General features: G+C 34.2%; 1 protein-coding gene and 2 pseudogenes across 3 annotated transcripts in view; 2 read left to right on the top strand and 1 right to left on the bottom strand.

Moving 5' to 3' along the window:
* LOC118612495 overlaps window positions 1–13,617 on the top strand; it is a 42,739-nt pseudogene extending 29,122 nt beyond the window's left edge.
* The window catches only part of GALNTL6 (polypeptide N-acetylgalactosaminyltransferase like 6), an 881,484-nt gene that overhangs the window by 835,751 nt on the left and 20,066 nt on the right, over window positions 1–25,667 (bottom strand). The gene's annotated exons all lie outside the window — the stretch shown is intronic.
* On the top strand, window positions 10,982–11,102 carry LOC118612632 (annotated as a pseudogene).

Raw genomic sequence — 25,667 nt, forward strand, 5'->3', positions numbered from 1 at the left:
ATTCATTTACATTATAATACAAATAATGATATAAGAATATTATAGACTACCTGGATGACCACCATACCGCCCTAGAGTGTGAGGGCATGTTTGCACTTATGCTACCATCTGTTGAAGCTACTAGCACTCTTGTAATCCTATAGGATAAGAAAAGAAAAGAAAAATAGAACATGGAAAGATACAGCAGCCAGCCCTGTGCTGATAACTAAGCAGATAACTAAAAATGAAGGTTCTTGAGTAAAAACAAATTACAAAATATTAGTATTTACATGGAAAAATTTTAAAGCTTACAGGTAATATATATTTCATTTTATAAGTGAAGATATAATTTCAACACATTTTGGTTTTATTCTTAACATTAAATGTTTATTTTAATGTTATTGATATTATTTGGTATTAACTTTATACATTCATTTGATTTTATAGTTGTGTAAAAGAAGTATAGAGTTTATACTGAGTTTATATGTAAATAGTATGATATTATTAATTTTATTCACTATTTGGAATCTGTAAAAAATATGTTTTATGCTTCTCAAAAGAGTTGCATATTCCCAAGTTTAAGAAACTTGAGATGGAAAATATGTTTATGTTTGGGAATTGTGAAAAAAGTAGTACTTAAAAAAGAGTATATGGGTTCTTGTTTTTTTTTTATTCTTTATTATGTACAAAATATTTAAAAAGTTTTAATTTTAAAGTAAATGTTGGGTACTTTTTTAGGCAGCAAATTGTGCATAAAACTAGTTTTAAGTTGCTAGGAGTCCTTGAGCAATTTTCTTTTTAATTCTATAGGTCTCAAATTTCTCACCTAAAAATAAAAATGTGTCTATTAACACATACTTCATAAGATAGCTGTGTAGGATTAATCAGAAAATTATGTAATAAGAATAATCATAGACCTTGTGATCTAAAAAGCACCCAGTAATTGTTTCCCCTATTTCTTCTTTTTCCCGAGAACCTCAGTATTTTGGGAATTTTCTACTTCAAAAATAAATTCAACAGTCAATAGATAAATTATTCAAAACACCTTTGTTAGTGGTTTCTAGATTTAACATTGTATGAAAACTAATAATTGATATATATTTTATTTTATAACATATTTTATATATTTAAAATAATATATTTTATTTCTTGAAGATAATTGTCTATACTTTAAAATGGTCATAGAATTTAGTCTACATTTACATAAGTTTTTTGCAATGCATAATTTGGAGGAAATATCTATCTTTAATATTTTATGTGTATTGCTTTCTCATGCCTAGAATTCAACACTAACAGAAAACAAACAAAAAAAAAAAACTGCAGTATTTCTAGTAGTTGAAAGGAGACATTGGAATGCCATAAACATCACTGTATTTTCCAGCTTATATAATTGATCTATGCATAGCTGTATTTCAATGATTGTAATTGGCAGCTGAAGGCATTAACCTGAGCTCTGAACCAGATGAAACACAGGTGTAGTCCACCAATTTCTGATACGATGCAATGTAATTGGGGTTCCCTATGCTCCCATTCTCTTCCGGAATACATGTATTTCCTCTGCTTCATCAAATTAAATATGGTAACCATATAGTACTTCATTTGCAATGTACCGTAACCTTAGATTACCAAATGAACAAAATTGCCTTGTCATCAACTTCCAAAATAACAGCCTCATCAAATCTTGCCTGTCTACTTCTCTACACCTTACAAAAAAAGACAAATTTATCTTTATTCCTATAATCATATCATTAATAATTTAATTCTTCTCTCATTTTGATGACATTTATGCTCCAGGACTTGCCAGTGTATTAATTAGCCCAACGCCAGCTTTCCCTACGTTAAATCTTAACATCATTAAAATGGCCCTCTGCCTGTTGTCAAGTCCTATCGGCCCACTCCGTATGGCTTTCCTGTCACTTAAGGCTAAGCTTCTCTCTGTTAAGACTACCGCCATCACATTTGAACATTTGCTCTTACCCTACATTCTTATGAATGACCTTCCCACTATTTTGCTCTATAAAAATCTCTTCTGACCATTCATTCTACGGTGAACATTTTTCTGGGTAATATCTCACACTGATGTGTCTCAACATTCTTTTTGAATAAAATAGTGAGAAATCAAGGACTAGAATTGGGGAAAAAAAAGATATTAGTGTTCATTATAAAATTGGGGTTTGGTAAAATATTTTTTGCTGATTATAGTCATAAAACTTAGATTTTCCACTTTCATATACACACGACTATATGTACATGCATGTTTTATTATATACTAACATTCAATCGGGAGCTTTATAATATGCAATATGCTTCTACTTATTTATTTTTATGCATGTATTTATTAATTAAGCATCAAAGATCTATGTGATTATGCACATATAGAATACTCATTAGACGATAAAATTCCATGAGTTCACGATTTTTATCTATTCTAATCACTGCTCTATCCACAGAAGGATATATACTGAGCACTCAAATATTTATCAGAAAAAAAGTCAAGATTGAAGAAGAACAAATCAGAGGGCTGATACTAACAAACTCCAAGACTTGCTATAAAATTATAGTAATCAAGATAATGTGTATTAACATAAGAATAGGCAAATCCATTAATGGAACAGAAGACAAATTCTAGAAATAAACCCACACAAATATAGTCAACTGATCTCTGACAAAGAAGCAAAGGTAATCCAATAAAAAAAAAATAAAAAATAAAGATACCTTTCAACAAATAGTACTTGAACAAATGAAAATTCTAATGCAAAGAAATAAAAAAAATGAATCTAGACACTTTACACCTTTCACAACATTATCTTAAAATGGATTATAGACCTAAATGTAAAATGCAAAACAATAAATCTCCTATAAATAACACAAGAGAGAATTAGATGACTCGGTTTAGTGATGACTTTCTAGATACAACACCAAAAGCGTGATCCATGAAAGACAAAGTTCATAACTTGGATGCCATTAAAATTAAAAACTGGTTCTCTGTGAAAGACACTATAAAGGGAATAAAAAGAGAAGCCAGAGACAAGGATAAAATATTTGCAAAACAAATACCTGATAAGGGCTAGTATCCAAAATATTTAAAGTACGCTGAAAACTCAAATACAAGAAAACAACTCGATTAAAATATGGACAAAAGATCTGAACAGAAACTTCACTGAAAAACACGTACGGATTGCAAATATATGTCAAAAAATGCTCAACATCATTTGCCATCGGCGAATTGAAAATTAAAACAAGATACCACTACATACCTATTAGAATGGCTAAAATTCAAAACACTGACAACAACAAATGCTGACAAAGATGTGGAGCAACAGGAATTCTCATTAATTGCTTGTGAGAAATACAAAATGGTACCCTCTGGAAGGCAGTTTGGAAATTTCCTAAAAATTTATACATATTCTTATGCTATAATTCAGCAATCAGACTCCTTGATATTTACCAAATGAGTTGAAAATTTACATCCACTCAAAAATCTAGACAAGAATATTTATAGCAGCTTTATTCATAATTGTCATAACCTGGAAGCAACCAAGATGTCTTTCAGTCTATGAATGGATAAAAAACTGTGATATGTCCATTAAGCAGATTGTTATTCGTCAGCAGAAAGAAATGAGTTATCAAGTCACAATAAGACATGGAGGAACCTTAGACTCATACTGCTAAATGAAAGAAGCCAATCTGAAAATGCTACATACATACTGTATGATTGCAGTATAAAATTCTGGAAAAGGAGAACTATGGAGACGGCATGAAGATCAGTAGTTGCCTGGGTCAGAGGGGAGGGAAGAAAGAATGAATAAATGGAGCATAGTTGATTCTTAGGGCAGCAAAACAATTCTGTATGATTCTGTACAGGCAGATGTGTTTTATTGTGCATTTATCAAAACCCATAGAATGTACAACAAAAGAGTGATACCTAATGTAAAGTACAGAGTTTAGTCAATAATAGTGTATCAATATTGGCTCATTAGTAGTAACTAATGTACAATACTAATGCAAGATGATAATAATAAGAGAAACTTGGGGAGAAAATTACTAGTAGAGAAATAGGAACTCACTGTACTTTCCACTCAATTTTTCACTCAAAACTGCTAAAAAATTTAAATAATATTAATGCTTTAAAAAAAATTGAAAATGTATTGTAGACTTCCTGAAATAGCTTTACTGGGAAAAATCACACCCATTTCAAAGACCTCTTTGAGGCTTTCTCTTACCAATCCTCTTTTGTATCATGTTTAATTTATTTATTCAACACATCACAGGTGACTGATTTGGAGTGCCGTCGGAGGGGTGCTCCAGAAGGAGAATCTGACCTGGAAGCAGAGGCTGGAGTGGAGTGCAGTCCTCTTAAGGAAAGAAATGAGGGGAGCAGGATAGGGCAGGGGAAGAAGCAAAGCAAGGATGGGGTCTCGGTTGGAGGACAGCTTAAGTCTGATCCCACAGAAAGCTGGATGTCTCCGTCAAATGTCATTCACTTTCTATATCGACAGCTTACATCTAATACCCACGTAAGAAGAAAGACCACAGCGACAAGTGTCCATAAACAAATAGCAGATCCTTATAATTAAGTTAATTTGTGAAATTTGATACATGGAAATTGACAACTGAAATTGATAGAGGCATTTCTCCTGTTCAACACACAACCTTTTACCTGACTTTGACCCTGGAATCCCCTTGAGACCATTATTTGGAGGGTATAACCACCAGCATTTGGCCCAGGGCAGTCTTCCTGACAATGAGGCAGGCAACACTCATCCCAGGGGAGGGGACACGGGCAGTGGACTAGCCACGGGGATCCCAGCAGGTTGAGAACAGTGCCTACAGCATCGTGTTGGGCATTGCAGACAGCAAGGTTATAGAGATGAATAAAACCCAATATCTGTCTTCCAGGAGCCCTTCAAAAAGTACTCGATTTTTTTTTTTTTTTTTGCATTGAATAATTATTTGTAACTTTGTCCTCCATTTTCCTAAAAATTCCTTTAAAGACAGGAACTATCTTACTTTTTCTACATTTCCAGTGCTTCATGTGTAGACTCCATGTGTAAAGGAAAAATGAAAAGAAAGAAAAGGGACAAAACAGGTTGCTAAAAAAAAAAAAAATTAAAAGAAAACACATGGTAAAAAAATGGAAATAAAAAACAAAGGAAAGACAGATGGAAAGCGAAAAGAAGAAATAAAAAAGGAAAGAACTGGAAATAATAAAGGATAAGGAAAGAAAGTAAATAAGAAATACAAAGCAAAAAGGAAGAAAAATAAGGAAGTGGCAGGAAAGATACAGAAAGAAAAGGAAGAAAAAGAAAGATGGTAAAAAAAAAGAAAAAAGGCAAGAAGGATGGTAAAAGGAGGTAAGCAGACATACAAAGGAGAGTGAGAGGGGGAAGAATGAGAGGGAAGGGCTGAGGGCAAATGTACCAGCAGATAAATACTCACATGAGTTTTAAACAAAACTGTTTCTGTATTTTAATAAATAAGGTACCTTTGCCATTCTAGCTACCTTAAGGAATAATGTAATATTTTTGAGAGAAAAGGTATCTAAGGGAGACAGAAAAGAATATATTTTAACCTCCTAGATTTCCTATAGATGTTTCCTGAAAGTGTAAGTTTTTTTCTTAGATGACTATGAAGTTCATAAACTATGAGGAAAATAATGATATGTTCCAGAAGATAATTTACTGTTTTCTCCACCCACATTAATAACCAGATCATATGGACACTAATATAATATTAATTTGTAATTGATATCTGGCAATACTTCCCCAAATCACTATACATGTGTTTCCTTAATTTAAGGAGCTACAATATAAAAAAATTGACTTTGTTACTTTCTCTACAAAATCCTTCTTTGCTAAAAGTTTATATATTTTATAAATTAAGAAATCTGATGTCCCAATTAAATCTATGATAAATGCTGTTAAAAATGATTGAAGACAATTTAGGTATGTTAAAAACAAGATGACAGGCCCAAAACGGAGTCATTTATGTTAAGCTCCACATCACCAACCTGAGGCTTAACGATCGTTCTGGTTCTTCCAGAAATGTAATCATAAAACATTCAATTAGAAATTGTCTGATTAGCACAAGTAAAGTAATCTGCCTGATTGACCCTTTCACTCCCTAAAGGAAAGTAAGCTCGCAATAACCAATCTGCGTTTTGCCTAGTGTAAATAACTTCCTTGTTCCCGCTCCCTTCTGCCTGTAAAAGTCTGTCATTGTGTACAGCACTTTGGAGGTCCTTTCTATCTGCTAGAATGAATGTTGCTTGACTTGAATTAATTTTTGCTCAGATAAACTCTTAAAATGTTTAATACGCCTCAGTTTATTTTGAAGAGGTGATACAAACAAACTTTATTAAACACTTCATGAAATGGGCATTTTCTATTCCCAAGGGTCAGAGAACTGCAAAATGGCCCAGAGTCAGGAAGCTCTCATAGAACAAAGAATAAGGAAGGAGGAAGAGAAAAGCAGAAAATTAATAAAAAGCAGGGAGATAAAAATAGACCCATAGTTAGTGTGGCGTTGGGCACTGGCTGCCTGGAAATACTATGTTTCTGGTCAGCAGGAGCACCTGCAGGGACATGAACGTTATCTAAGGTTTGGACGCAACCTGACATCCCAAGCAGGAGTGGCTCCATCTTGGTCCTAGATTTACTTAATTAATGCCTTGAACAACAAATGGTATTTTACACCTTAGTATGTATCGCATAGTTTTCGTATTTCCTAAATTTGAATATTTAGTTTTCAACTTTCTTTAAGCAACACAAACCTGACTACCAGGGCCACCCTCCTCCCAGCTAACTTCTCACTTTGTTACCATGGCATCAGCTCCAGAATAGCTGCCAATTATATATGCAAATGAGGGGCATCAGCTGTTTTGAATAAGAACCAAGTATCCATCAATAGAATGCAGATCATAGTGATAAAATGAGACTAGTGAAAGTGGTGCAGAGTAGACAACTAAAAGAGAAACAGATTTTTTTTTATTCAATGAAATGTAACTTGTAACACTCTAATTCTGTATGCATTTAATTCCAATAATTTCAGTACTTTTAGATATTTTCTAATATACTACTACTCAATATTTTAAAATGTTCTTTACTTTTGTGTGTCCGGTCACTGGAAAATAATCAATACTATATTCTAATTTTGCTTGTCAACGCTAACTTACTTTGAAAGGCAAAACAAAAACTGTTGAGTGAAATCCTCTGCTTACCTTTGTCCCCCCAATATACTTTCAAATGAATCCAAATGAAATACAGTCAAGAGTACACACTCTAAATTTTTAACTTTGAAGATGGCTTGACATTTTAAGCTCTTTAGGAATATCTATTAATACAGAAAGCAAAACAATGGTCTTGATCAATTTTATTTCAAAAAATTAAATTAAAATGGTCTTTCTGATCCTTAAAAAGTTCACATATATCATTAATTAAAAGAGCCGATGCATCAATAGGCCCAAAACATGTAGTTATTTTTTCCTATGCTAATTCTGAAGAAATCTGTCTAAAATAAAGAATAGGACAGCCGCTTCTAATAGAAAGTAATAATTCAGCTCACACTAAAATTCTGAGCTCTATGAAAGTGTTATTGCTTCTTTTCATACTGCAGTCTAAGTTAAAAGAGATTGGCTGGCTCTAAAAACAAACATAATATATACCTATCTCTCAGGCATTGTCAAAAGCAATATGGAAAGACTAATGACAGGTCTTCTACAGAGTTTTAATAGAACTTTTTGCTTGATTCAGTCCTGATATCACTTATTTTTAAAGCAATTGGTCACATCTTTCTGCTAGGATTATAGTCTTCTGACTGATTTTGCCAAAAATATAGAACAATAAGGAATGACAAGAAATCCAAGCCAGCAGCCAGTGATGAGCAAAGTTTGTAGGCAGCTAAAAATGGGACAGAAAAGTGAAGTAGAGTATGAACTTAGTTCTATAATTTAAAATACTTATTACATTGAGGATCAAAGAGAAAGAATGAATAAATAAAAATGCTCTTACTTTTACGTTCAAGTTTGTTTTCATCTTTTACTTCAATTTTCAGGCGAACCTTATGAATTATACACTACCAGAAATGCCTTGCACCTGTATTAAAAGGCTAATACTGCTCACAAACATAGAAATGTGAAATTAAAGTTCTGTGATATACGCATTCACTAGCATTGCACTGTTTGAGAATACCCCCTAACCAACAGGGTTACTAAGAAACTTAGACCTAACTCGTGAAGCTTCTGAAATGGTTTCTGGCACTCAGCGGAAGTGACAAACATAATTATTATTTTCACTCTCTCAATATAAATTTACCTATTTTGAATTAAATTTATATATGTAAAATTATGTTTTGATGACATTTCATGATATTTACAATTTTCTCAAGAATGGTTTGCAAGATTTTCTCTGCCTCTTTTTAAAATGTATATGGCTTAAAGTGGTTTAAAGATGAAATTGGAATGCCATGAAGATGGAAAACATTTACCCTCTCTGTGAAAGAACAAGGGATCATCCCTGTATCTTTACTCTCAGGCTCTACATAAATAACAAATAACGTTCCCCATTTTACCTATTTCTTTTTTCCTCTTAGACCCTTACCTACAGCAAATTTTCCCACATCTTTTGGTATTATTCTCATTTTATCACCCCATAATTGGATTTTATTTAGAAAATAAAATTAAGTCATCTTAACACTAAATGACAAATAAAAACATCATTGTATTCCCAAAACAGTTTTGTTGGTGAGTGTACTTAATTAATTAATTAATTAATGCTATATTGAGCATCCAAATTTGCTCACATATTCAATGTACATCATATCTTGATTTATTAAAGTCAACTGACATTCTGCTTAGCATTTATGGTTCTTTTTTTAATGTTATTTTATGTGAGTGCAACATCAATTATATCCCCCACCATATCATTGAAATAACAAGAAAAGTTTTTTTTAAATATGAGATTTCTTTTTTTACTGTCACAAATTTTTCCTAGAGATCTGACACTAGAATGGTGAGAAACTAAATTCAGAAAGAAAAACGGTGATTCTTGAAGTACAAAGGTGTTTTTAATGACTCTTGATTGATTACATCTAAGTTAATTTTTGAAAGCAAATTATGGATTTGTTCTGAGTCATCCACACTCAGTCTTTAAACTTAGGTGTATGCCTGGAGTAATAAAACTGCTTATGAAAATCTTGCTTACTGAAAAGTACCCACCACTGCTTGATAAAAGTGATAAGCTTTGAAGCAATTCTTCCCCATTAATCTCTTCACCAAAAAGATTTGAAATTATATCTTAACATCCTTATGTGCCAGGAATTATGCCAGGAGCCAGGAAATAAGAAGCACAGCCCTAACAACAAGCGGACTTTTTAATGTTTATGTAATACGTGCCATGACGAGAGCTCAGTGGAGGCTGTCCTGCCGGGGATGAGGCTTGAGCCAGCCCCCGAAGAATAAGTAGAAACTAACCAGGTGAAGAAGGAACACAGAAAGCACCACACACACACACACACACACACACACACACACACACACGCACACACTCACACTTTGAAGGTTACGTTTTATCTTTTAAATTATAATATTCACATTATTAGTTCAACATAAGATCAATAATTATTAAAATCATTAACTAATTAATGTTTCGATTTTGATTTTTAGTTATAGTAATTCAAAGAACAAATCAACACACACACCAACAGAAACTAAGGAAAAAAGAATACACAGTCAATTCTCCTCATCTGATGAAGTTATATTCTAGAAAGTTCCTGTGAATGCTGAATTAGCAGCACTGAACCATTGCTCCTAGGGGCAGAAAAGTTAACTGACCTGTCTGAGGCCACTCCACCCTAAGGCACTAGCATTGAGCTTCCAACCCACTTGGCCTCAGGAGATTTTGGCCTGCACTACACTGCCCCCTACTGCCTACACCTTTGGTCATCTCTGTAGCGGCTGAAAGAGGAAAATAGAGTGTCACCTTGCTCCACGTCAGCTGGGAACATGTGAATCACATAAATCAAAGTGTCATCGACTTTGCACATGTCTGAAAATGACTCTGAAAGCCTTGCAAGTATTGATTTTGAGATTTTACAAACAAATTTTAGTGAGTAGGTGAATCTTCAAATGTGAAATCCATGAGTAATGAAGATCGACTATACTATTGAAGGTCAAGCTGCACTGAAATAATGGAAAATATCATGAAATAATCAAAGAATAAATGACAAATAATTAAGAGCTTTAAGAACATTAAATTTATTATAAAACGAATGGGAAATGTATTATGAAGAGTATCAAATAGTGTATTGGAAAGTGAAGAAAGGAGAATAGAAAGTGTACTGAAACAATACCACGCAATGACAGCGGACTCCTGTAAAACATTAGGCAAAAGAATATCATTACTATTGAGCAGCTAGGATACTGCGTCCACATTGTATTGGAGATGAATTACAGTGAGATACTCTTCGTACATTAATGAGGATATTAAGAGCTGGTTTCACAAATAAACCTCAAATGCTAGTTGTTTACATGGATACAAGTTTCATTAACATAACAGTGCAAAGGAGGTGTTCTGCTTGATGGGGGATTTCCTTTTTACAAGAATTCAGACTTGGGCCCTTTCATCTAGTGATACTACCATTCCTTAGGACCTTGTGGTCCTCTCTATCCCACTGACTGAAGAGGAAAAGAGATTTCAGAGAGCACATATATGTCCTAAAATCTCTGGTCAGGAATTATATTTGGGACTTGTGCTCACATTCCACTAGTAAGAACCAGCTCATGATTACCTGTAAATTTGAGAGAGTTGAAAAATGAATCGTTAGTCAGGGCAGCCACTTCCCAATACCAACATAATGACATGGAAAAGGAAGTCTCAATTTTGATTTGAACATTGACAATAAAATAGACATGAAAATAATATCTAAATAAGTCCATAGTTAAATATTCTTAACAACATTTTAATTTTTTTTCTGGTCCAGAATCCCAATCTGGAATCTAATCAGAGTCTATAGCCATGCCACCCCGAATGTGCCCGATCTCAACTGATCTCTCAGAAGCTAAGCAGGATCGGGCCTGGTTAGTACTTAGATGGGAGACCACCTAGGAATACCAGGTGCTGTAGGCATTTTTTAAAAAATGCATAACAGAATCAATCACAGTCATCATATTCTTATAATAACATTTTAATCTAGAAGTTGTTAGTTTGTCTCTATCAGATTTTCTCTCAAAACAGAGAGATTAATATTTTGTCTTTTAGGTGCAAATTAGCCAAACAGGATAATTTTGGATGGAAAAATGCAAACAATTAAGAAACATCAGTTCCCTACACAAATAGAAGTATATCAAAATGCCTCCATTTTATTTAATAGTTATTGCTAGGTAAATGAATTCATTAACACATGAACCCATTAGCAACTGAATAAGTATGTGGGTAAGTAATTTCAACATGTGGATACTGAAGGTTATCAAGTATTATTCACAGAATGGAGAATAGAAGATTAACGTCTACAGCTTGGAGATAAGAAAGCTTGCAGATATTCAGGTTACACAATTTCATGCTGATTGTAATGGAGCAAAGAAAGGCAGTAGACTGCAGAGATCTCGATCAGCTGAAAACAAGTAACTCCAAAGAAAATCTGTGCCACAGCAACCATTTCAGACTAAATTGGTTGTTATCTTTACAAAGCAACCTTCCTGGTGCCATTTATTTATGTGTTTCCTATTACGCTGAGCACAATTTTCAATGTTATATCTCTTCTCAGGGCATCATTTTTGCTAAACAGTAATCAGTACTTTCTCCAATCTTATGTTGTCACAGCCCGACACCTAGCACCCACAGTGCGAAGTGCTCTGGATGATATCTGCAGCTTCGTTTTTATAACTCATCATACTGATACATTGTTACAAGACATTAGCCTAATTAATCTTAAGCTCCTCCAAACCCCATGTCTTAAAACAAAACCTACAATAAAAACTCACAATTTAAAAGGGAAAATGAAATTCAAAATATTGCAAAGTTCTATCTATTCAGAAACTGGGCAGGTGTCAAAACAGCCAAGGTTTTCCAAGAAGATAATATTGGTGCCCATCATCGTGAACACAAAAGTGGCAATGAAGGGAATCTCGTTTATCAAGGAAAGACATAGGGCTCAGATATAAATGACAAAGGGTAGCAACATTAACCAAAAAATGAAGATGAGGGTAAAGTGAACACTTTCTGTTCTTCATTCTCCAAGCTGAGGACTGACTCTGACCATTTCAACCAACGCACGAATAGAGAAAGAGTGATGATATTCCACCCCCAGAATTTAAGAGGTAACATCAATCTTATTAATGGACATAAAGTTACCTCTTCCTCTGAATACCTGAAATTGCATCACCTCATTGCACTAGAACGTGTGCTAGTACAGGACTGTTTGTACAAATACAAAGCTTGTTTTTATCATATGTATTTCGAAGTAGCATTTTTTAATATTAAATTCTAAAAGAAATTTAGAAAAAGGTGTTTCCTACTTCTCCTAGATGTATAATTTCTCCATAAATATCAACTACTATTGTTTTAATCACTAATAGAAAATCAGAACTAATTCTATTATTGATTTTCAAAGGATCAAAAAGTATTCTGATAACTGCCAGGCATCTTTAGAACATGTTCCGTAAATTAAAAAAAAAAAAAAATCTAGATTCCTCTTTGTTTTACTCAGCGAATTTTCATGCACAATATCTTCATCCTCTTCCAGCAACATATAGTGCACATACATATAAGCACATGCACACACACACGCTCATGCATGTACATCATGGGCAGGGCCTAGCCTCCTTGAATAGCTCAATGCCACAATAAATACCAAGTTTACTCATGAGTGATTACAAATACAGAATTCTAAGAGCTGAGTAAACTATAAAAAATTTATGAAAGCCTCTGCTAGGGATGTAGCTATTGGTATTATTAATAAAATTTGCACAGAAATAGATATTTTCTGAAATGAGCCATCAATTTTACATACTAACTTAACCATTATACATAGTATAACTAATACTTTTCATAAAATATTATAAGATACTTTAATTTGTTCATAAACTTACTATTACTTATATCATAATTCATACCATCTTTAGAGAAATATCTGGTTTCACACAGTATTTCCTAACTTCTATCAAAATCCTTAAAGCTGAAATTTTATGATAACAGCTAAAAAAGAACAGTAGTATGTTCAATTGATTTAAATTTCTCTTCAGTCAAGACTATGTCTTGGGACCTGGCAGAACGGCTCTCGAAAAGAAGGGTGGCGAGAAGAAGGGCCGTCCTGCTGTCAATGAGGTAGTGACCGCAGAGTGCACTGGGAACATTCACCAGCAGGTCCCTGGAGTGGGTTTCACGGAGCTGCCCATCGTCACTCAAAGGGATCGGAGATTTGCTATGAAGGAAATGGAACCTCAGATGGGCACACTGGCCCCAGACTCAACAAAGCTGTGTGGGCCAAAGGAATAAGGAATGTCCTGTGCTGTGCCCGCATGCATTTGTCATAAAACATAGTGAGCATGATGCTTCACCCAATAAGCTCTATACGCTGGTTCCCTGCATACCTGTCGCCACCTTCAAAAGTCTATAAATAGTTAATGTGGATGAGAACTGCTGAATGTCAAGCAAAGATAAAACTGCAAAAAAAAAAAAAAAAGGCTATAGTTTGACCTAATTAGAAATTAGTCTAAAAACTAGTAGGTTTATTATTTGTGAATCTTCGTAGTCATATTCATATGTTTTTATTTTCTTGCTGATTCCATTAATATTTTATTAGGATATATCATTTTTATAATGTATTTTACATTGTTGTTTACTATTCAGAAATATTATTTTTTAAAGTTTTTAATTCTTTTTAGCCAATCTTAGATCAGTTTGAGATTTTATGCTACTATTATTAATAATAAGCTGCAATTCTATTAGGCCAGCAGAAATTCAAAATTAATTTAGTGTCTGCTCCAAAACATCATCACTCATTCTTTATAGCTTACAGTCACTAGTCCTAATATGTGTCTGAGAGTGGTTGTTAAATCAAGTTTAATACGCCCTTCATCAAGATGTAGCACTCTTGGAGCACATCAAAAAATGTATGTAGAATTTGAATTGTTTCAAATAATGCCACTGGTGCAGACAGAGTTGAAGCTGAGTTTCCTAGTAATAAATTCACACTGTGCATCACAATTGGAACAAAGAACATATCTGAAATGGCCTAAAAATATGGCTTGTACACATTTTTCTTTATCAACATATTAGTGCTATTTTCACAAGTGTCTAATAATTTTTTAAACTAACAAATGAAATTGAAAATCGTTCTATTAGAGATTCACTTAAGCCAAGTTACACTTATTATAAAATAATACAAACAGGCATTAATTCCAACTTCTTTGTTTTCTGTATTTTATATATATATATGTATATATATATATAAAATTTAATTGTTCAACATAACTTTTGTCACTGACACAAACTGAACTAAATGATATTCACTTTGATAATCTCATTTTATGTTCTTTTCTCACTTTTCAACCAATAAGTAATAATCTTGCTTAATTCTTTATCCTGTTTCATTGTTTTTAACTTTCTTATATGTTCAGACTATTGAAATGGGCAAGATCTGGAGAAGGAAAGAGTGTTCTTTATAACTGATATATGGTAGGGGAGCCGGCCAGCAAAGAAATTAATTTCAAAGATTCAGCAGAGAAGAAATCATCCAAGAGCTTGGTGGTTGAAGTCACTCCGAGGACAAGTAGCGGAGGTTCTTGAAAGAGAATCCACAGAGTTTCAAGCATTCCGGCAGGGAAGTTTTCACGAGAACATGATATGGGTTGCCATGATCATGAATGAAGGGGCCCTTGCATTTCTGATAGTTATTTCTCCATAACTCTATTTTAAGTCAAGATCATACAGACTTTTCCAGTTGGGGCAAATGGGGCCAGAGGAAGGGGAATATTATGATGAAAGAAGGACTCGAGATATTTCAGAAACATACAACGTTTTAGGGTATGAAATGCATATGATGAGAAACAAGAAAAGAGATAGATGCTTGGCTAACCATTCCTGTATGATTTTTGTTACACAAAACTCTGTTGCATTTATAAGAAGATTCATTCATGAGAAGAAAAAAAAAACATTTGCAGAAAATATGTAAGGAGTTAATAAATTATATTTTCTCTCAAATAAGTGTTCTTCCATTCGTCAGGTTTCTCCACACTTCTAAGCAATGTCTGTTGCAAAACTCAGCAGCACAAACCACCAGATGTCCCAGCCTTAACGTCAGGACCGTTTGTTGGAAAGACACAGGCAGATGTGGGGGAGCTTTTCACTAAGGCTCGAATGGTGAGGGTCACAAGACTGAATGTGTAGTGCTCCGGATCTGGCTTCGGCCAGCACCAAATATTGGGTTCCAAGTGATAAAAGTTCCCATGTTTTCCTTAATACACGTGTGTGTGTGTGTGTGTGTGTGTGTGTGTGTGTGTGTGTGTGTAATTGTGAGATACACTGCCCTTAAGTAGGGAGTCTAGGTTTGAGGATCTCCTAGTTACACATTTTTTCAAACATACCATTAACAGTTAAGATGAAGTCAGTCAATCATAGTAAAAAATTAAGATTAGATATAGCCTATGATAAGGTCAAGATTGTAAATACATTTTCCCTCTTAATAAAATTTGTTTGTAACTCTTATAGAATATATTTTAAACTAGCCAGCCAGTTACTTTGTGTGGCATGTGGTTAAACAAGAGAGTAAAAGCTTACTGCCATCAAAATAAATATCCCTGACTGATACTACTTCAGTAATTTACCTAGCCTAGGGTCATTCTAAAGCAGTTTAAATGCATCATTAATCCACAATCCTCTAAAATACTAAAATACTTAAATAAATTACAATGGAGTAGGATGAGCCTGAAGAGAGGAAAAAAACTGTCAAGATCATGATACATTTAAATGAAGCCAAAAAAGTATCTAAGACTTATGAATAAATTATTGCTAAAATGAAAGGCATAATAAGGACCCTAAAGGACATGAGACATCCAGTTTTATTTGGTCCAAAAAGATTAAGAAAATGAATCTTGGATTTCAGCTTTCTGCTTGTGAATTTTCATTCACTGAGTTTTAACCTTGGTAATTCAAAATTTTCAAGTTTGCTGTTATTACATCCTTTTTCTTATTCCAATCTTTTTATTCCTTTGATTGCTGTATTTTTATTATTAGTAATTTGTGGTAAACATCAATCATTCCTGTGTGAGTGTGCATGTGTGTATGTGTGTGTGTGTTTTGGAAGTGGGGGATGAGTGAAATTAACATGATCGAAATGGACATACATGTAGAAATTTAAAAGAAGATAGTAAATTGGAGATATAAACTGGTGAAATATAATTTAGGTCACTGAGGACTTTATTTTTCTTTAAATAAGTAGATATCCTTGAAACATCTTATAATATCTTGTCTGCCAGATAAATTCCTGACCAAACAGTAAGGCAGTTTTAAAAAGAAAAAGAAAAATTGTAGAATCGTATGCAAATTTCTGAACACGCTAAAAAACTCATTAAGGTATGGATTCTGAGGAAGCTAATTTTAACAGAACTGGAAACATGCAGTACTGAAAGCTCTTCTTTTTACTTATTCTTGATATGATAATGTCATGACTGGCAGCTTGTTCCTTTGTTACATGTGTCTCCTCCACACATCCCCAGACCTTAAAGCCTTCTTATTAACTGTTATCTGAACTACATGAAAAAAATAAAAATTGTACTTTTATTTCTTATTTTGAAGGTTCGTCACTTACATGTTAGGTTGTGGCCTAGGCTTCCAAAGGCCACAATACTTGATATAGAGCAGGGAGACCCGAGCCTGAGAAAAAATTATGGCTTTAGGTGGCAGAGCGTGGATCCTGGAGTACTGATGCAGCTCCACCCAGAACAGCAGTTAAACACGCCAATGCGGTAGGTGGTGGTGGTTGCCAGGGGCCAGGGTAAGAGAAGATGGAGAGCTGTTATTCAACTGGTATAGGATTTGTTTTGCAAGACGATCTGCGGTACAATATAGTGCCGACAGTTAACATTGCTTTATTGTGCACTTAAAACATTTAAGAGGATAGGTCTCATGATAAGTGTTCTTACAATAATGATAATAACAACAACAATAATAATAATAATAAAGTAATTGTGACTGCAATTTCTTTACTCCTGTCTCATAGCATATTCTTTACTGTTAACCACCAAATTCTGGGGTTCCCTGTAAAAACTAGAGATCAAGGGCATGTGTCCATTCTACGTGCATTTCATGTTTATCCTTTATATTGACAATCTTCCAAATTGGACTATCACTTTGTCGCCTAGCCTAACTCCTTTATACGTTATGAAGTTGGAAAAAATATGCACAAATGAAAGCCTCACCTATAACTAGTGTTAAAAACTCATGTTTCGAACATATATTCATAAATGCATATATTCATGTGACTTTGCCTCAAGATAAGACAGTATATTTATTTAACTCAAGCCATTTATTCAATATCTATGATGTATATGACACTGGAGGAAGAGAAGAAGGAAAAAAGGAAAAACAACAACAATATATTTATTGTTAAATGCCTTTATAGCTTATTTAGCAGAAAGAATATTGAAATAAAGATAAGAACAATACATTTGATGCTTGTTAAACCACAATAAAAACAAAGAGATGATAAAAGACTGCAGAGATAAACCATACAAAAAACTCCTATTAAGAAAGTTTACCAAAAAAAAATTATATTATTTTGAAATAAACTTCAGAATAGTTGCAAGTACTTTACAATGGTTATTTTTTTTTCTGAACCATTTGATAATAAGTTTTGGGCATGATGTCCCATCACCTTGAATATTGACATTCTCCTATATAACCACGACACAACTATCAAAATCATGACACTAATACTGATTCATTATCATCATTTAAACTTCATAGCCCATTAAATTTTACCAACTGTCCTCAAAAATATCCTTTATAGATAAGGGATCTAGTCTCAAAACCATGCATTGCATTTAGCTGCCATGTTTCTCTACCTCTTTCAGTCTGAATTACACTTTCCTTGATTTTTATGATGTTGACTCTTCTGAAGGTCATAGGCCAGTTATCTCATTTATCAATCTGGATTTCTCTGATGTTAATATGATTCAGGTTATGCTTCTTTGGCAGGAATATCAAGAATATATTCTTTTTATATCTGTATTATAAAACATGAGTTCGCATTGATATCTCCAATTCTAACCTAACATCTCAGGATTCCTTCTAGTTTTTTTTTTTTTCCCCTTTCCATATGACTTCTTTAACTTAGCTTCTTAGCTTCTCTTTTTCATAATAGGCTTATTTGATTTTTTTTATTTTTATTTAAAAAATCTTTCATCACATCCTCTACCCAACACTCCTATGAAGATGCTTCCATCACCTCATCAAGGCCCTGACACGCTAAGCCAGGTGGTCCCGAGAATGGATATTCCCCTCTTTTGCTTGGGCTTTGACATCCTACAGGAGCTACAACACCCTTTATTGGGCCACACCCCAACCTGGGAGAATGCCTCCTTCATGCCTCTTGGAATCTAACACCCTGTGCCTAACCATAGGCGTGGGCATCCTCCTTACCCTGGTAAGGCTCTAAAGTCCCACTGTGCACACTGCTGCTTTCCTCTACCTCGATGTAGGTGCCTACCATATCAGGCCCTGCCAATGTCTAGGCCCAAATTCTTTGGGAAGAGAAAGAGGAAAGGAAGGAGGGGAGAGCTTATTAGGATTTTGAATAAATTATGAAGATGTTCTATTTTTGTTCTTTTTTATTATAGTTTAACCTCAGTAAATTTTAAGGGTATAGTATTATATATTATATACTCAAGAGTCCCAGAGTGATGTGATCTAAGTGTATCCCTTACTGGTTGTGGAAAAAAACGAAACAAAACAAAACAAAAACCGTCTTTTGTTCTCTGTACATGGGATGCAGCCTCCAAACTTATGAACTTTCTCAAGTGATAGAAGTGTCTTTATTATTCATGGTGAGCCTTGATAGTTTATGTTAACTAGGTGACTCATGGGGCCCTTAGTTTAAACTAAGGGGGTGACTCAGGGTGGATACTGGTCATACCAGAGAAACCCCATGTGATTTAAGACTTTGAGACACATGCCACTAGCCTGACATTTTGGGGAGGGAGTGGGGTGCGAAATTGAATTCGGCCTCAAGATCTTGGCCTGGTGGCCAATGATTCAGTCAATCATTTCTATGTGATGAAAACTCAGTGAAACCTCTGGACACCAAGCTTGGGCGAGCCTCCTTGGTTCCTAATACTCTGCCCACTGATGGGCCGACAGGACGATGTGTCCTGAATCCGTGAGGAGAACACAGCAGAAGCACATTTCACGAACCCTCCCAGAGCCCACACTACGTGACCTTCCTTTAGCCAGTTCTGATTTTTGTACTTTTGCTATAATAAAACTGTAATCATAACTCTTTCCTGAGTTCCTTGAGACATTCTTATAAATTATCAAAACTTAGGGGATAGCAGGAATCCCTCAACTTCTAATTAGCTGGCTTGAAATGAGGTAGCCTGGGGACCACTGACCTTGCAGCTGCAGGTATAGGAAGAGCAGTTTTGTGGTAGATTGTGCCCTTAATTTGTGAAGTTTGGCCGATGTCAGGGTAGTTGGTATGAGAAGTCATTTCACTAGTGGTGTGAATAAACTTTATAGGATTCAGTGAAAATATAGTTTTTTTTCCCCCTCAGAATGTGCTCATCTCATAAGAGCTACCTAAGTAGATCATTTAAAAATAGCAAATTAACAAAAAATTTTAAACATAAAGAACAATCACTGCACTGATATATTCACTTCTCGTATGAATACATATGTATGTAGACTAGACCAGAGGTCCTCAACCTTTTTGGCACCAGGGACCAGTGTTCCTCTGAGAATCTAATGCTTGATGATCTGAGGTGGAGCTGAGGCAGTGATGCTAGTGCTGGGGAGTGGCTGAAAATACAGATGAAGCTTCCCTCACTGGCCTGCCGCTCACTTCCTTCTATGCAGCCCAGTTCCTAACAGGCCACGAACCTGTACTGGTCCACGGACAGGGGGTTGGGGACCCCTGAACTAGATCACAGTAGGTTGTGAAGTCCATGGGGATGCATTAACTATGTAGGTCTTTTTGTTCAAATTTCTTAATATTGCCTTGTTTATTTAGCAATTGGCTTTACAGATTACAGAGATGCGAAATAAACCTATGACTTCTTACAAACTTCACTGAAAGTTTTGGAATTAATATGGTTTGCAAGTGTTTTTTGGGAACAGAGTCCGGTATAGGTTTGGGAACTGCTGTATATGACATACGGAGTTGCCTGATAGCTCTAAGGCAATAATTCTCGACCCTGAGTGCAACTTAGAATGACCTTGGGAATTAAAAAAAAAAAAAATGCCACTGACAACATCCTACTCCTAGATATTCTAAACTGATGGATCCAAGTGAGGCCCTGGACATTGCTGTTCTTTAAACAGTTCCCTAGGTGATTGTCATGTACTCACAGAATTGAGAGGCATTGCTCTACAGAAGAATACTTTCTATAATTTGTATTTGATAATTATTATAATAGCAAAATTATCTTTGTTAGGGCTCATGTACCATCATAGCCTATCTACGGACTAGCGATTAAATGCTAAATCCATTATTTTGTAGGCACCAGATTAATTCTTTAAGTATATGAATAACCTGGAGGGGCTAGAAAAGAAGCAGAAAAGTGATAAGAACTAGGCAGTCAGACCTGTAAAAAGATATAAAGGTCCAGGATAATACAGATCTAATAAGGGAATGAATAGAACAAAATGGAAGGATAATGAGCTAATAATCTGAAAACTATCAAAAATGTTTTTTTATGAATTCCATCAAAATTAGAAACCTTTTATATTATAAGGAATTAATTATGACACAATTATCCTAGGTTTGCATTTCAATTCAACTTATCTGTGGACTATTAATAATATCTTTTATACAGAACTTTCATTTAATAAAATACTGGACTAGTTGCTTTTATTACAGAATAACAAGTCCTATGTTTGATCCAGTAGATGCATTACGTTGACACTATCATTTAAGTTGAAGGTAAAATTTACATGAATCTCAAATTTGATTCAATGGCTAAAAGAATAATCTATATTATAAGGGAGATTCTTTATTTCTAGATAAATACACGTGCACACATAGATACATATATAAATTATAGCATTTTGGTTAAATATTAAAATAATTATAAGAGATCTCTGGAATCTCATGACTATAATATTAAAGTGTTTTTATGGAAGTATGTAGTATAATTTCTAAAATTTGCTTTTTATTCTTGGAGAAATGTAAGTAGAAAACCATGGAAAAATAAAAATTGTGCTTATGACCTAACAAACCCTTTCAAATTTACTCCTACTCTCTAAGTATTGTGTTTATCAATGTTTTTTCCCCTCAAAATCTGAAAACAGAGGAAAGATGCTAAGAGGAACATGCAAAAATGTTCTTTAAGTAGTAAATCTAGGTGGTATCAATAAGTGATAAAAATAGGTGTTGCCTTTAGTTCTGATGACTCTCATTCTCTTTGTTAACTATGATATGAATATTGCAACTGGTAGCTAAAGGTCTTCTCTACAAGGCTCTTTAATTGAAATAACTCTACTGCCACACTCTGCTGGAAACATCAAAATAAACCAACAACAAAGCAGTCCTTCCCCCAGGCTCATCGATTTCCTCTGTAGACAACAGACCTGAATTCTTTATCTAAACACCCAAACACGTTCCTCTTATGCCTCTTGTCCTCACCCTCTCTTGTCTGTGTCAATAACAGAGGAGATACTTTCCATGATTTTCTAGGGACACATCTCTAAAGAGTACATCAGCACCTTCCCAGCACTAGTATTTCCTCTCTCTTCCTAAAATCTATTAAACATCACATATTGTAAATGTGTGTAAACTCTAAAATCTATTAACCACTACTTATATGCTCTCAATAAGTGGCATATAAATGAAAACCCTATATATCTTAATTATGGGTGTTTTTTTTTTCTACAAAAGAAGGACTTTGGAGAGTTTATTAGGGTCAGTATCCTAAATTTACCAAAGCAATTGATCTCAGGTTCGAGTGTGACATTTCCAAAGAACTAACAACACACAGTCACTACTTAACAGTGCTATTAGAAGGAAAACTTCATTAACCTCAGGAAAATGAATACTTAAATTAAGCCCAGGATTGAGTGATAACTCATTGTGGGGTTTTAGCAAACAACTGTTTAATTTCATCACCTTATTTATGAAAAAGTTAGAGTCAAGATTATTTTTATCCCTCTTGAAATGACAATCAATCATATTTGGCAGGTGGAAAAACAATATTTGGTTTAAAATACTTATACTCAGAATCAAAGAATTCTCTGGCATATGAACATTAACTTTTTGCCCTATAGAACCTGCTTACAAACTAGTTCCAAGTGTTACCCTAAAGTCAGAAAAGATGAAGACATATCTGAAAAAAAAGAGGTAATTTAATATGCATTTAATGTACCACAAATTAAAAAAGATAACAGAGTGGAGATTCCTCAAAAAAACGAAAAATAGATATATCATATTACCCAGCAATTCTACTTCTAAGTATTTATCCAAAGAAAATGAGAATACTAATTAGAAAAGACACATGCACCCCTATGTTCACTGTAGCATTATTTACAATAGCTAAGATTTGGAGGCAACCTAAGCACATAACAATAGATGAACGAATAAGGATGTTACATATACTCACACACCCATACTCACACATTTAATGGACTATTTAATGGACTATTAATGGACTATTACACAGCAATAAAAATAATGATGAAATCTTGCCATTTGTAACAACATGGATGGATCTAGGGGGTATTATGCTAAGTGAAATAAGTCAGATGGAAAGACAAATACAGTATTGTTTCATTTATGTGTAAAATCTAAAACAAAACAAATCAAATGAATAAACAAAACAAAAATAAAATCATAGAAACAGAAATCAAAGAAATCTTTATCAGAAAGGAGGGAGTGGAGGATGAGTGAAAAGGGGAAGGGGAATAGAGTTAATACTACAGTAAGTTTGCATGGTGACAGAGGATTACTAGAATTAATGAGATGACCTCATCATAAAGTATAAAAATGTTGAATCACTATTTTTTCACTTGAAACTAACATAACCAATATAATATTATATACCAACTATACCTAAATTAAAAAAAATAATGTTGCATATTTTGCTCAGCATTTTCAAATAGTTGAAATAATTTTGTCAGAGCAGTGTGCTTTTAAAAAATAAAGATCAGCATGGGATAAAGAATCATAGTTTATGTGACAGAGAAAATAAATAAATAAATATATAAACATGTTCTAAAATACTTTATTTAATGGAATATATTTCTCTTCTACAGTGGACCTTGTATTTACTCAAAACGTCAAAGTCTGTTCTAATATAAATCCATACATCAAGGCTACTTTAACAACAGAGAAATCTGATGTTACATCAGAACGTAAAAAGTACTATTAAGCAAACAATAGAGGTGAAGATGAAAAATACAACTTCTCCTTACCATTGTATATAATTTACTAAAGTTACGTAACGTTCGAAGCATGGTGACATACTTAAAACAAACAAAAATAAACTGCAATGTGAAAAATATGAAGAAACCACTATAGGCACACCTTGGAGTAGTTTTGAGTTCAGTTCCAGACCACTCTAATAAAGCAAATATTGCCATGATTCGAGTAGCATTTTTTTTTTTGGTTTATCAGTGCATATAAAAATTACATTTACATTATGCTATAGTCTATTAATTGTGAAATAGCATTATGTTTAAAAAGTGTACATACTTTAAATAAAAAAAAAACCCTTATTGCTAAAAATGTTTGACATTGTCTGAGCCATCAGCAAGTCATAATCTTTTTGCTGGTGGCAGAGAGGTCTTGCCTCATTGTTGACAGCTGCTGATTGATCAGGGTGGTGGTTGTTAAAGGTTGGGGTGGCTGTGACAGTTTCTTAAAATAAGGCAGTGAAGTTTGATGCACTGATTGACTCTCCATCTCATGAACTATTTCTCTGTAGCACACAATGCTGTTTGATAGCATTATGTCCACAGATGAACTTCTTTCAAAACTGGAGTTAATCCTCTCCAACTCTGCTGTTATTTTACCAACTAAGTTTATATAGTATGCTAAACCCTTTGTTGTCATTTCAACAATCTTCACAGGATCTTCACCAGAAATAAATTCCATCTCAAGAAACTACTTTCTTCACTCATCCATAAGAAGTGACTTATACAGTCAAGTTTGATCATGAGATTACAGCAATTAAATCACATCTTCAGGCTCCACTTCTAATTCTAGTTCTCTTGCTATTTCTACCAAATCTACACTTACTTCCTCCACTGAAGAACTGAATCCCTCAAAGTCATCCATGAGAGCTGAAATCAACTTCTTCCAAACTCTTGTTAATGTTGGTATTTTGACATCTTTCCAGGAATCACGCATGCTCTCAATGGCATCTGGAATGGTGAATCCCTTCCAGAAGGTTTACAATTTACTTTGCCCAGATCCATCAGAAGAATCAGGATCTATGGCAGCAATAGCCTTATGGAGTATATTTCTTAAATAAGAAGACTTAAAAGTCCAATTACTCCTTGCTCCATGGGCTGTAGAATGGATGTTGTGCTAGTGGGCATGAAGACAGCATGAATCTTGTATGTCTCCATCAGAGCTCTTGGGCGACTGGGTGCATTGTCAATGAACAGTAACATTTTGGAAGAGATCTTTTTTCTGGGCAGCAGGTCTCAAGAGTGGGCTGAAAATATTCAGTAAACCATGTTGCAAATAGATGTGCTGTCATCCAGCTTTGGAGTTCCATTTATAGAGCACAGGGCAGAGTAGATTTAGCCTAGTTCTTAAGGGCCCTAGGATTTGTAGAATGGTAAATGAGCACTGACTTCAACTTAAAGTCACAGCTGCATTAGCCCCTAACAACACATCAGCATGTCCTTTAAAGCTTTGATGCCAGGCATTGACTTTTCATCTTTAGCTATAAAAGTCCAAGATGGCATCTTCTTCCAATACGAGGCTGTTTCATCTACATTGAAAAGCTGTTGTTTAATGTAGTCACCTTCATTAATTATCTTAGCTAGGTCCCATGAATAATTTGCTGCAGTTTCTGAATCAGCACTTGCTCATTGGCACTTGCTGCTTCGCCTTGCACTTTTAAAAAAAACTTTTTAAAATTAAATTTATTGGGGTGACATTGGTTAATAAAATTATATAGGTTTCAAGTGTAAAATTCTATAATGCATCATCTTTATATTGTATCGCTTGACCACCAAAGTCAAATCTCATTTCGTCACCATATATTTGACCCCCTTTACCTGTTCCTACCTCACCCTCTGTCCCTTTATCCTCTGGTAAATGTTATCTGTGTTTATGAGTTTTTGTTTGTTTGTGTTTGTTGTTTTCAGTATTATATCCCACACATGAATGAAATCATATGGTTCTCCACTTTATCTGTCTAACTTATTTCACTTAGTATGATATTCTCAAGATCTGTCCAAATATTGTCACAAATGACAATATTTCACTTTTTCTTATGGGTGAGCAATATTCCATTGTATATATGTACTACA

This window comes from Rousettus aegyptiacus, unplaced genomic scaffold (genome assembly GCF_014176215.1).
Source record: "Rousettus aegyptiacus isolate mRouAeg1 unplaced genomic scaffold, mRouAeg1.p scaffold_m13_p_16, whole genome shotgun sequence".
Lineage (NCBI taxonomy): Eukaryota > Metazoa > Chordata > Mammalia > Chiroptera > Pteropodidae > Rousettus > Rousettus aegyptiacus.